General features: G+C 43.0%; 1 long non-coding RNA gene across 1 annotated transcript; it reads left to right on the top strand.

Moving 5' to 3' along the window:
• Positions 1–10,557: 10,557 nt before the first annotated feature.
• LOC130241600 (uncharacterized) lies at positions 10,558–11,990 on the top strand. Its single transcript, XR_008838890.1, has 3 exons — positions 10,558–10,661; positions 11,529–11,564; positions 11,960–11,990. It is a non-coding gene; the product is annotated as an uncharacterized LOC130241600 (long non-coding RNA).
• The last annotated feature ends 547 nt before the right edge of the window (positions 11,991–12,537 follow it).

Genomic DNA, 12,537 nt, shown 5'->3' with positions numbered 1-12,537 from the left:
TGTTTGCAGTCGAGTCGAGTGGAGTCAGCTCGGTTCTATGAATTGGCTCCTTAAAGTAAACAGTATAGAGTCGAATTTGCCTGAACCAATTCCTTTTTGTATAATATTGTGAGACGCAAACATATAATTTATTAATATTTCGTCAAACTGTTACACACAATTTATACACTAGTTGTAGACGAATTGCATGTTGATGAGTATGAGCTTATGAACACGTCTGATAAAATATCTGAATCTGATTCAATGTCACTTGAGTCTTGAACCAAAGCAGTGCAAAAAAGATATTGATTACAATATAGTAATATATATAAAAAAAATTTTTGCCATTCAAAATATTAGATATATCTGACTTTAACAATAAGAAATAAAAGATAGTTTGGAGTGTTTTGAGAATCAATTTTTTTTTTTCTCCCTGGACTCATTTCGCACCAAAATGCAGCAAGTTGTAATGGTGGATGAGAAAACTCACATAATATTATAAATATTGCTTTTAATGTGTCATTGTCACGGATTGGCCAGGCTCTTTCACCAATTCCACACAGCTCCCATCATCACCTGAGTATTAATCACGCACAGCTGCACCCTATCACCTTAGCACTACAAAAGCACACACCTCACTTCACTCATTGTCCGGGCTCGTTTATACGAAGCGGACTCAGAGCTGATACTCTCCCAGTCTCTGCTATCTTTATCTTACCACTGATAACTGACCTGATCTCTGTTTGTTTCCAGTCTGTCCAGTGTTCCCAGCGTCCTGTCTTAGGTGTGTGTGTGTGTGTGTCTTCAGTCGTTCTCCCTGCAAGTCATCTGGTGTGTGCATTCGGTCTCCCTCTTCACCCATCATCCATCCTGTTAAGGATAAGGACAGTTATATCGTCCCGGACTCCATTCACATTCCCCTTGTTATCCTTCTGTTGCTCCGCTGTTCAAATAAACCTTATTCATTATCTACTCACCCTGTTTGTCCGTCTACTTCCCTAACAGAAGCCCGGACCTAATACAGTTAACAGCATGAGCACTCCCGATCCCATTCAAGAGCTGGTGGACTCGTTGAAGAGAGTTTTGTTATCCTCTGCACCACTTCCCAATGCACCACCAGCACCGACCACTTCGCCGTCCACCGATTCATCCAGTCCCATGCCTCGACCAGCACCCTACTCTTGCGGGGCGGAGGAGTGCAACGGATTTCTGTTACAATGTTCTCTTGTTTTTACCATGCAACCTGCTTCATGCCCCACAGAAAATAGCCTTCATCATATCCCATCTCTCTGGATCTGCTCTCCGGTGGGCTGAGACCATTTGGCAACAAGCTGGGTCAGTAACCAATTCCATTCAAGCTTTCACTGACCATTTCAAGGAGGTTTTTGGTCGTTCCGATGGAGAGGTAGCAGCAGGAGAACAACTATACCATCTCAAACAAGGAACCAGGTCCACACAGGAATATGCCCTGCAGTTCCATACTCTGGCTGCTGCCAGCGGATGGAATGAGCGACCTCTCCTCACCACTTACCGGCTCGGATTAGAACCTAAACTTCGTCTCCAGCTAGCAGCACAAGATGACACTATGTGTTTGGAAAAATTTATCCAACTCTCTCTTCGATGTTCTGATCGTATGAAGGTCTACCATTATGAACCAGATCCAGGACCTCAAGCACTCCTCCGTCCGCCTGAACCAGTAATCCCTCCAGAACCAGAACCCATGATCATTGAATCTGGTAGACTCACGGCCGCTGAGCGACAGAGGAGGCTGACCCGGGGTCTGTGTATGTACTGTGGTGCTGGAGGACATGTCAGGATGGACTGTCCTCTCCGTCCCTTACGCTCCTCGGTGAGTGTGTTTAGTTCGAACATTGAGAAGATGCATCCTCTCACTACCAATGTCCAGTTAACTACCCACTCTTTCTCTGTTGCAGCCCCTACCCTTATCGACTCCGGGTCAGCTGGAAACTTCATCTCGCATGCCCTCTGTCACCAACTCTAGCTTCGCACCAAAGCCTCGACGCACATTTACCAAATTCAACCCATAACCAACCAGATCAAATCACAGACACGTATCCATCGTAAATGTGAGTCCGTCAATCTACACATCGGGCTGTTACATAAAGAGGAGATCCAATTCCTGGTTCTGGAGGGTGCCACCATGGATATCATCTTAGGGCGCCCGTGGCTGGTGAAGCATGATCCCATCTTCCCTTATGGGTACAGTAGAGATAAAAAAATGGGGTGCAGAATGTACACCAGGCTGGTTTCCCGATCTTCCAGTACAGCGTCGTAAACCCTTATCTATCTACGTCATGTCAGTCGAAAGCCCTGTTGAGAAAAGATCCATCCAGATTCCTGAAATCTACACTCCGTACAATGACGTGTTTTGCCCCAAGAGAGCTTCCCAGCTACCTCCACATCGGCCATGGGACTGTGCCATAGACCTGATTCCAGATGCGCCAATGCCCAGAGGTAGGATCTACCCGTTGTCGCTTCCGGAGACTAAGGCCATGGAGGAGAACATTCAGGAGGCTCTGAGTCAGGGGTACATCCGTCCTTCCACTTCACCCGCAGCATCCAGCTTCTTCTTTGTGGCAAAAAAGGATGGAGGGCTGCGGCCGTGCATAGATTACAGAATCCTCAATCAAGGTACAGTCAAGTTCCGCTAATCTGGTGAGAATACGTGAGGGGGATGAGTGGAAAACCGTGTTTGTGACCCCTAATGGCCACTACGAATATCGAGTCATGCCCTATGGTCTTGTCAACGCCCCCTCCGTATTCCAGAACTTCACTCATGAAGTCCTCCGGGAGTTCCTCCATCACTTTGTCATTGTCTATATAGATGATATCTTAATTTACTCCCGGAGTGAGGCCGAACATCGCCAACACGTTGCGGAGGTCCTACCAACCCTCAGGAAACACCACCTGTATCTCAAAGCTGAAAAATGCTCATTCCATCTACCCTCTGTTCAGTTTTTGGGATACATTATTGATCAGAGAGGGGTTCGTATGGATGAGGGGGAAGTCACCTCTGTTGTCCCCTGGCCAGAACCCACAACCATCAAGGAACTTCAACGATTCCTAGGATTCGCAAATTTCTATCGACGCTTTATCCATAACTACATTATCGTCAAAGCTCAACTCACCAACCTCCTTAAAAATGAACCCAAGATATTATCCTGGCCTCCCGAGGACGCTGCAGCTTTTCTAAACCTCAAAAAGGCCTTTACTCAGGCTCCACTCCTGACTCACCCTGATCCAGACCTACCATTCGTGGTGGAAGTAGATGCTTCCACCACTGGAGTAGGAGCCATCCTGTCTCAATTCCACGGTACTCCCAAGTTACTCTATCCATGCACCTATTTCTCCCGGAAGCTGAGCCCGGCGGAGAGGAATTATGACATCGGGAATCGAGAACTTCTCGCCATCAAGCTCGCCCTGGAGGAGTGGCGGCATTGGCTGGAGGGTGCCAAACATCCCTTCCAGGTAATCACCGATCACAAGAATTTACAATACCTCAAAGATGCTAAACGACTCTGTCCTCGCCAGGCCCGCTGGTCATTGTTCTTTTCTAGATTCCACTTCTCCATATCCTATCGACCTGGATCTAAAAATATCCGAGCAGATGCACTCTCCAGGATTCACGATCATCAAGAGACCATTGAAGTCCCGGCCAAGATTCTGCCAGAAAACATTGCTATCTGCCCCATCAACTGGTCTGCTCCTCCAGCCGTCGCCACTCCTGAATCCATGCCTCCGCTGGGCTGCCCCCCTAATCGGCAGTTTGTCCCTGGAAATCAACGGGTAGATCTCATCGATTCTATACATCCATACATCTCTGGGCACTGGGCATCTCGGGGCCAACAATACCCTCTCGTTGCTATACCAACGCTTTTGGTGGCCGGCCATGGCAAGGGATGTGAGGAGATATGTACAAGGCTGTAGAGAATGTGCTACTGTATGTCTAAGAGTCCTCGACATCTTCCAGCAGGTAAGCTCCATCCCTTGCCCATTCCTAACCGTCCCTGGTCACACCTAGGAGTAGATTTTATGACGGACCTTCCCTCATCTGATGGTAACACCTGCATTCTGGTCATAGTAAATCGATTCTCAAAATTATGTCATCTGATTCCTTTAAAAGGGCTTCCCACAGCCCTAGAGACAGCCGAAAATCTCTTTAATCATGTCTTTCGATGTTTTGGTCTACCAGAAGATATAGTATCGGATCGAGGTCCCCAATTCATCTCGAGACTATGGAAAGCTTTCTTCAGACTCCTAGGTGTGACCGTCAGCCTCTCGTCTGGATATCATCCTCAAACCAACGGCCAGACGGAAAGGAAGATGCAGGAAGTGGGACAGTTCCTCAGGACCTTCTGTCACGGTCACCAAAATTCCTGGAACCAGTTTTTGGGCTGGGCAGAATACGCCCAGAATTCACTGCGGCAACCCACCACTGGACTCATGCCATTCCAATGTATTCTGGGATTCCAACCTCTACTCTTTCCCTGGGATGGCGAACCATCTGACGTACCTGCAGTGGATCACTGGTTCCGGGAAACCGAGAGGGTCTGGGTCGAGTCACATCACCATCTTCAGAGGGCAGTGCGCAGAGCCAAGGAAGTGTCAGACAGGAGGAGGATTGCAGGTCCCGTCTACAATCCCAGACAGAAGGTTTGGCTCTCCACCAGAGACATCCGCTTGTGACTGCCCTCCAAAAAACTTAGTCCCAGATTTGTTGGTCCCTTCACCATCCTGGAAGAGGTTAACCCAGTCACCTACAAATTACAACTACCACCTCAGTACAGAATCCACCCCACATTTCACGTGTCACTCCTTAAACCATATCACGAACCTCTGATTCCCTCCACAGAGCCTGGCCACGAAAAGGAAACCCCTCCCCCATTGATGCTGGAAGAGGGTTCCATCTATACCGTCAAGGACATTCTACGGTCCCGGCGTCGTGGTGGTCAGCTAGAATACCTCGTGGACTGGGAGGGATATGGACCAGAAGAGAGATCGTGGGTCCCCAGATCCGACATCTTAGATCCCGCACTTATCGAAGAGTTCCACTCCAATCACCCCGAGTTCCCGGCACCTCGTGGACGAGGTAGACCACCACGGCGTCGGAGGTTTAGGCCCTCAGAAGCGGGCCCTGGGGAGGGGGGTAATGTCACGGATTGGCCAGGCTCTTCCACCAATTCCACACAGCTCCCATCATCACCTGAGTATTAATCACGCACAGCTGCACCCTATCACCTTAGCACTACAAAAGCACACACCTCACTTCACTCATTGTCCGGGTTCGTTTATACGAAGCGGACTCAGAGCTGATACTCTCCCAGTCTCTGCTATCTTTATCTTACCACTGATAACTGACCTGATCTCTGTTTGTTTCCAGTCTATCCAGTGTTCCCAGCGTCCTGTCTAGTGTGTGTGTGTGTTGGTTTTGCTATACTTGTGAGGACCAACTATTGAGAAACAACCAATGTTGTGAGGACATTTTTCTTTGTGAGGACATTTTAGGTGGTCCTCACAAATAAAATGCTTTAATGGCCTCCAAAGGGCCTATACTTGATGCTGTGCAAATTTCAGCAAAAGTCCTCACAGCAATAGTAAAACTGAAATTTGGTGTTTAGCCTTGTGTCCGCGAGCTCCCCCATCGGTCACACACGTGTACTGCAATCTTAAATCTCGGGATGAGGAGCATGAGTGAGAGCGGATTTTTCCTATTGGACGACAGCTCCCTCGCTGGGGAATTTTTGTGATTGGCCATTTCAGTCACATTACTACACTGTGGAGGGGGAAGGGGAGAGGAATGCCTGAAAACATAATTAAACTAAACTATATGAGACCGGTTGGCAAACTGAAATGTCATGTTTGTAATACTACCTCACGAAAACTAACCAACTGAAGTCAATTTGCCAATAAACACGTTACTACACATTTACTACATTAAAACCTTGGTTAATTTACTGCTGGATTTAATGTAATTACATATGACATTATACATCATTGAAATGTTTATCAAGACTCCGTAATAACACCCTTATAATGTTAAAGTGAATGTAATTCCTATCTGGAGCCTTTGAAAAGCCTTTTGTTTCAGATACGAGCATCAGCCGCATTTAGTGAAAGCACTCCTATATGATCGCCATGACATCGCGTGACAAAACTGCACTTCTCGACACTCAATGAACAATAATGAAATGTTTAGTGTCTTACCTTGTCTGATGTTATAACTCTAGAAGCTGACTGTGCTGTTTCGTCGCTTTAGTTTCCAGTAAAGTCAAAGATAAACTCTGTAAATTCTCTTTACAAAGCCGTGTCCTGTATATGAACAAAGGTTCGTTTAAAATGACTCTAGCGAATCAATGTCAATGATTCTAGCGAGTGAATCAGTGAATCAATTAAGCGTTCGTAAAGACATCCGTTCATTCTAGAAAGCATCGGTTGCTCAAACAAATCAATTCAACTCAACTAATGATTCTGTGATGAAATTATTGACTCGATTGACTTCACTCGCCGTTAAGTTTCGATTTTCTAATGTATAATTTCATGCTTCATCTATATCTATTTATATTAATCATTAATTAAATACGATCTTAATTAACATTAATCTCAACATGAATCTATAAATGTCATTGCACTCATTCTACCTGAGCCTCACTGAACGTCTGAAAATACATAATATCTACAACTTATCAAATGTTTTTCACCCTAGCCCATCAGTCACCAGCAGCCTTAGTACATAACCATATTTTACAGTTGAATTTACATATTAACAGATGATATTTACACTTGTGCAAATGCCTAATGCTGTAGAGGTGTTATAAATGTTGAAATAAAATACATTAAAGTCCATATAATAAACAAATAATAATACAGGCACTATAGGAGTAGTGAAAGTAGAATACTGCTTTAAGGAGCATTTTTTCAGAGGGAGGCTTGGGGGAAGGAGCTGCTTCTGTGTGAGCTGCTCTGAAGCGCTGGACATTCCTAGTGTTTACTCAAAAAAGACTGTCTATACTGTTACAGGTTAACATAACCAAAAGTAGATAGATTTATAGAGTACATGCACACCATTAGTGCTGAACAGCCGTTCACTAGAGAAGTGGTGTGGAGGAAATATGTACAAAACTGCAGGGTGAGAGTGAAGTGTGCCCACTGAGAGAAATGAAAAGAGTAAAAAGAGTAATGCAAGGTAAACTAAAGCATTCAAACACTCTTCCAGTCAGGCGTGATGTCAGCTGTGTCAACCTTATTTAAAAACAACCAAGGTTGATCAAAGTATTTCACAAAGTACAACACTAAAACCCTAATATAATACATAGTAAATCACAATTATATATATATAATATTATAAAACACTGGTAGAGTTGTCGTGTCCTCAACTAAGGTTGCCAGCTGCCCTGTATTAGCCGGAACATCCCATATGTTGAGCTTGCCTGGTTTGTCCTGTATGTGATTTCCCATGTCTTGTTTATTGGTTGCTCCACAGACTGAAGCAGCAGTGGTGTTGAGAAGGTTTTACTGATTTAGCTTTTAGTTTTAAATGTTTTATATAATGTACAGTACAGAATGTATCCTTTAAACAGTAATTGTAAATATGATGCAATGATGGAATGCATGTGCTAATTTGCATGGCTGCACTAGTCAAATTTTGTCACATATTTCATAGCAGTAAAGTTGGCAACCCTGTCCTCAACTTAAAAGAAAAAGAGATGATTTAGAGTCCTTGAGAGTTCAGGCAATTCTAAAATGAATGACGAACTGCTTTACAGGTGATGGTCAGCTACAGCAAAGGCCTAACCACCGCTGGTGATAAGCCTTAGTTTAGGCTGCTAGTTCTATTGAAGCCGACTGGCTGTGATATACTGTGTACACACTGATCCAGCACAACATTATGATCACAGACAGGTAAAGTGAATAACACTGATCATCTCTTCCTCAAGGCACCTTTTACCAGGTAGCATATATTAGGCAAGAGAACATTTTGTCTTTAAAGTTGGTGTGTTGGAAAGGAAAATGGACTAGTGTAAGGATTTGAGTGAGTTTAATAAGGGCCATAGTGTAATGGCAAGATGATTGGGTCAGTGCATCTCCAAAACTACAGCTCTTGTGAGGTGTTTCTGCAGTGGTCAGTTCACTCATCTAGTAAAATCTGTTCAAGGAGGGAACAGTTGTGAAGCGGAACTTATCACAGGCAGCCAAGGCTCACTGATGCTCATGGGAGTAAAAGCTGGCCAATGCCGTCTGACCCACACATGACTGCTGAAGAAGTTAATGTGGTTCTGATAGAAAGGCCACTGAATATACAGGACATTCCACTGAATGGGTAACATGGAGTCCCCAGAATATTAAATATATAAAAATGCATTAAAATTAACTCAAAAATGCATTTTAGTAATAATCAAAGAGTCTTCAAATTTAACAAACTGCAAAATTTAGAATAAGTAATTAAAATCATTATTAAAAACTATGTAGAACACTAAAAAAAGAGCAGCTGTTGCATGTCACCACTCCCTGCTTCTAACATTTGCTAAAATATATTGTTTAAAATCCTTCCCAATTTGTTTTTTTTTTTTTTTTTTTTTTTTTTTTTGCATTTACATGCAGTTTTATATCTAATCAATGATTTCCTATTAAAAAAAATAATAAATCTGAACATTTGTGATGAAATACACATTTTAGCCGTGTCCCCAGGTTTTCACTCATTACTGTTACCCTAACACATTTACCCCTTTGATTAACTTGGGACATTCCATAAGGCATATTTTCAACAGGAAGTTTCATCATCCAGATCTTTTAAAGGCAATGGGAGAACAAAGGGGAAAGTCTTCTCATTTTATTTATTAATTTTAAAAATACAAATCTTTGATAAACCGCTAAAAATTGCTCCATATCCTCATGCTATTAGCATGTGTGCCATGTGGCTATTTAGCATGAATTTGATAATTTTATGTTAAAAACTCACCCTCAGATCCTCAGTCCCGTTACTCATATAAGGCATAACAGGACTGAGTAATAGTAACAGGAGTGAGTTGCGTTCTCTGTTTCATAAATAATAATGCAAAACATTGTTAATGTAAGATGATGTACTTGAATCTTTTAGGTTTCAGTTACAATTACTTATATTGTAAATGTACACTCACCGGCCACTTTATTAGGTACACTTGTCCAACTGCTCGTTAATGCAAATTTCTAATCTGCCAATCACATGGCAGCAGCTCAGTGCATTTAGGCATGTAGACATGGTCAAGACGATCTGCTGCAGTTCAAACTGAGCATCAGAATGGGGAAGAAAGGGGATTTAAGTGACTTTGAACGTGGCATGGTTGTTGCTGCCAGACGGGCTGCTCTGAGTATTTCAGAAACTGCTGATCTACTGAGATTTTCACGCACAACCATCTCTAGGGTTTAAAGAGAATGGTCCGACAAAGAGGAAATATCCAGTGAGCGGCAGCGGGCGCAAATGCCTTGTTGATGCCAGAGGTCAGAGGAGATTGGCCAGACTGGTTCCAGCTAATAGAAAGGCAACAGTAACTCAAATAAGCACTCGTTACAACCGAGGTCTGCAGAAGAGCATCTCTGAAAACATAACACGTCCAACCTTGAGGCGGATGGGCTACAGCAGCAGAAGACCACACCGGGTGCCGCTCCTGTCAGTTAAGAACAGGAAACTGAGGCTACAATTCACACAGGCTCACCAAAACTGGACAATAGAAGATTGGAGAAACGTTGCCTGGTCTGATGAGTCTCCATTTCTGCTGCCACATTCGGATGCTCGGCTCACAATTTGGCCTCAACAACATGAAAGCATGGATCCATCCTGCCTTGTATCAGCGGTTCAGGTGGTGGTGGTGTAATGGTGTGGGGGAGATTTTCTTTGGGTCCATTAGTACCAATTGAGCATGGTGTCAACGCCACAGCCTACCTGAGTATTGTTGCTGACCATGTCCATCCCTTTATGAGCACAGTGTCTCTATCTTCTGATGGCTACTTCCAGCAGGATAACGCACCATGTCATAAAGCACCAATCATCTCAGACTGGTTTCTTGACCATGACAATGAGTTCACTGTACTCAAATGGCCTCCACAGTCACCAGAGCTCAATCCAATAGAGCACCTTTGGGATGTGGTGGAACGGGAGATTGGCATCATGGATGTGCAGCGACAAATCTGCTGCAACTGCGTGATGCTATCATGTCAATATGGACCAAAATCTCTGAGGAATCTTTCAAGTAGCTTGTTGAATCTATGCCATGAAGAATTAAGGCAGTTCTAAAAGGCAAAAAAGGGATCCAACCTGGTACTAGTGAGGTGTACCTAATAAAGTGGCCGGTGAGTGTATCACATGTATCATATGTATGTAATATATACTTGCAGAGTGCCAATCCATCTATAAGAGCTGCAGAAAAGCAACAACTTTATTGTAAACCACATGATACAGACCCAGAGAAGAAACTTGAGGCTGCGCTGGGGGAGGGGAGCTTGAGTTTCGAGTGGGGGAGGGGAGCCTGAGAGCGGGACAGATTCAGAACCGATCATTAACACAGATCAGAATTATGGCACGTGAACGCATGTCACAGAGGCTGGAAAAGCACATCACGAGACATGTGCTCGAAGACAGACAAAGCCAAGGAGGGAAACAGCGGAAAAGAGATCCAGCACTGTTACAGGTGAGGCTCAATTCATTTTAATTAACTTTAAACAAGGCTGAGGTGTTTTATAGTCTGGCCTAGCCTTCCTGATCGTCATTTAGCTAACGTTAGCATTAGCTTAGTTAACATTAGTTGTTCCTTACACGTGCTTCAGCTAAAATACTGAAATTTGGTAACAATTTTGATGACAAATTAATTATTCGAGTAATTTTTGCAGCATAAAAGTGACCCTGGCTGTGAAAACCCGGCAAAATTATTTGTTTATGATTTTCTACAAAACTGCAACAAGGATATATTTTCTATTAATGGTATGATAATTGTGGTGAAATTAATAAGTGCAATGAAACTTCAAAGTTATCAAGTTGATGCCTTATTCTGTTTTTAAATTTATTTAGGCTAAATTGTAGGAGCAATTAGCAAAAATATCCTGAATGAAACAAATTCATATTTGCCATAAAGTCATTTATTATGATACTAGCAATATTTAATGCATTCGTGTGGCATAGAGGTAAAGTTGGTTTTATATTCGCACATTTGTTCATTTAGAAGTCTCTTTATTGTTTACCATGTTACTTTGAATATTCGATCGGAATTAGCATGCAAGTATGACTCCTAAACAACATTAACACTGTTTATTTGACTGTGAACAATGTTGTACTTTGATAGTCATTTGCTGCTAATATGATTTTGCTATTTAGAGTTTGCAAATAATACTTTAATGAAATAATATTATTAAGGGGAAAGTCCGAATGTGCGAAATATAAAACCAAATTTACCTCTATTCATGTGGCCACTATTTAAAATAAATGAATAAATTATACCACTGTGGTAATTTAATAATAATGTGTGCTGATCTTGCTGAAAGGTAATTGTTTTGTTTTACAGATAATGGGACAAAGAAAACCTTCTGGAAATAAGCAGGTACAAATTGTTGTAGTTTAATGTACCACTGATTTTCTCATGTTAATTAAACATATTAAAACCTAATAAGCCTGGTGCTTAATAAATCTTAATGTAATAATTTTTATACTTCACAGTAAATGTAAATGCTGAATTAAGATTGTTCTTTTACTTATTATTTTATTTAAATTGTCAGACAGCTAAAACATTTCACAAAATGTGTTAAATCAGCTGCACAAAGGGATTGGTGTGCTAAAAATCTTATGAAATTGATAGATATGAAGATTTTTACATTTATCATTATAATTATCGATGTCGACCGATATGAAAAAAAGTTATCGTGATAATTATTTTTGCCATATCGCCCAGCTCTAATATGATTGTTATTGAGTGTCTAACACTATATATTCACACAGATATCAGAGAAAGTTCAAGACAGAAAGAGACTGAGAGAGCATCACCACCCTGGCCAGGCTGACAGAGATGATCATGATGAGCAGGTGAGTGTTAGCAGAGTGTTAATGATAGTGTCAGTGACCGCTCCTACGGGAGACACACACTTTATTATGATGCACCACTGCTAGCGCAGTGACCGCTCCTACAGGAGACACAACTTAATATTATGCACCACTCCTTCGGCAGATGCACACCTTATTACGCACCACTGCTAGCGCAGTGACTACTCCCACGGGAGACGCACCTTATTATGCACCACTGCTAGCGCAGTTACAGCTCCCACTGGAGACGCACTGCTAGTGCAGTGACAGCTCCCACTGGAGACGCACTGCTAGTGCAGTAACAGCTCCCACTGCAGACGCACTGCTAGTGCAGTGACCGCTCCCACTGCTAGTGCAGTGACAGCTCCCACTGGAGACGCACTGCTAGTGCAGTAACGGCTCTCACTGCAGACGCACTGCTAGTGCAGTTACCGCTCCCACTGCTAATGCAGTGACAGCTCCCACTGCTAGTGCAGTGACAGCTCCCACTGAAGACG

This window comes from Danio aesculapii, chromosome 15 (assembly GCF_903798145.1).
Source record: "Danio aesculapii chromosome 15, fDanAes4.1, whole genome shotgun sequence".
Lineage (NCBI taxonomy): Eukaryota > Metazoa > Chordata > Actinopteri > Cypriniformes > Danionidae > Danio > Danio aesculapii.
The sequence above is the reverse complement of the archived record's forward strand: the minus strand, read 5'-3'. Positions and strand labels throughout refer to the sequence as shown.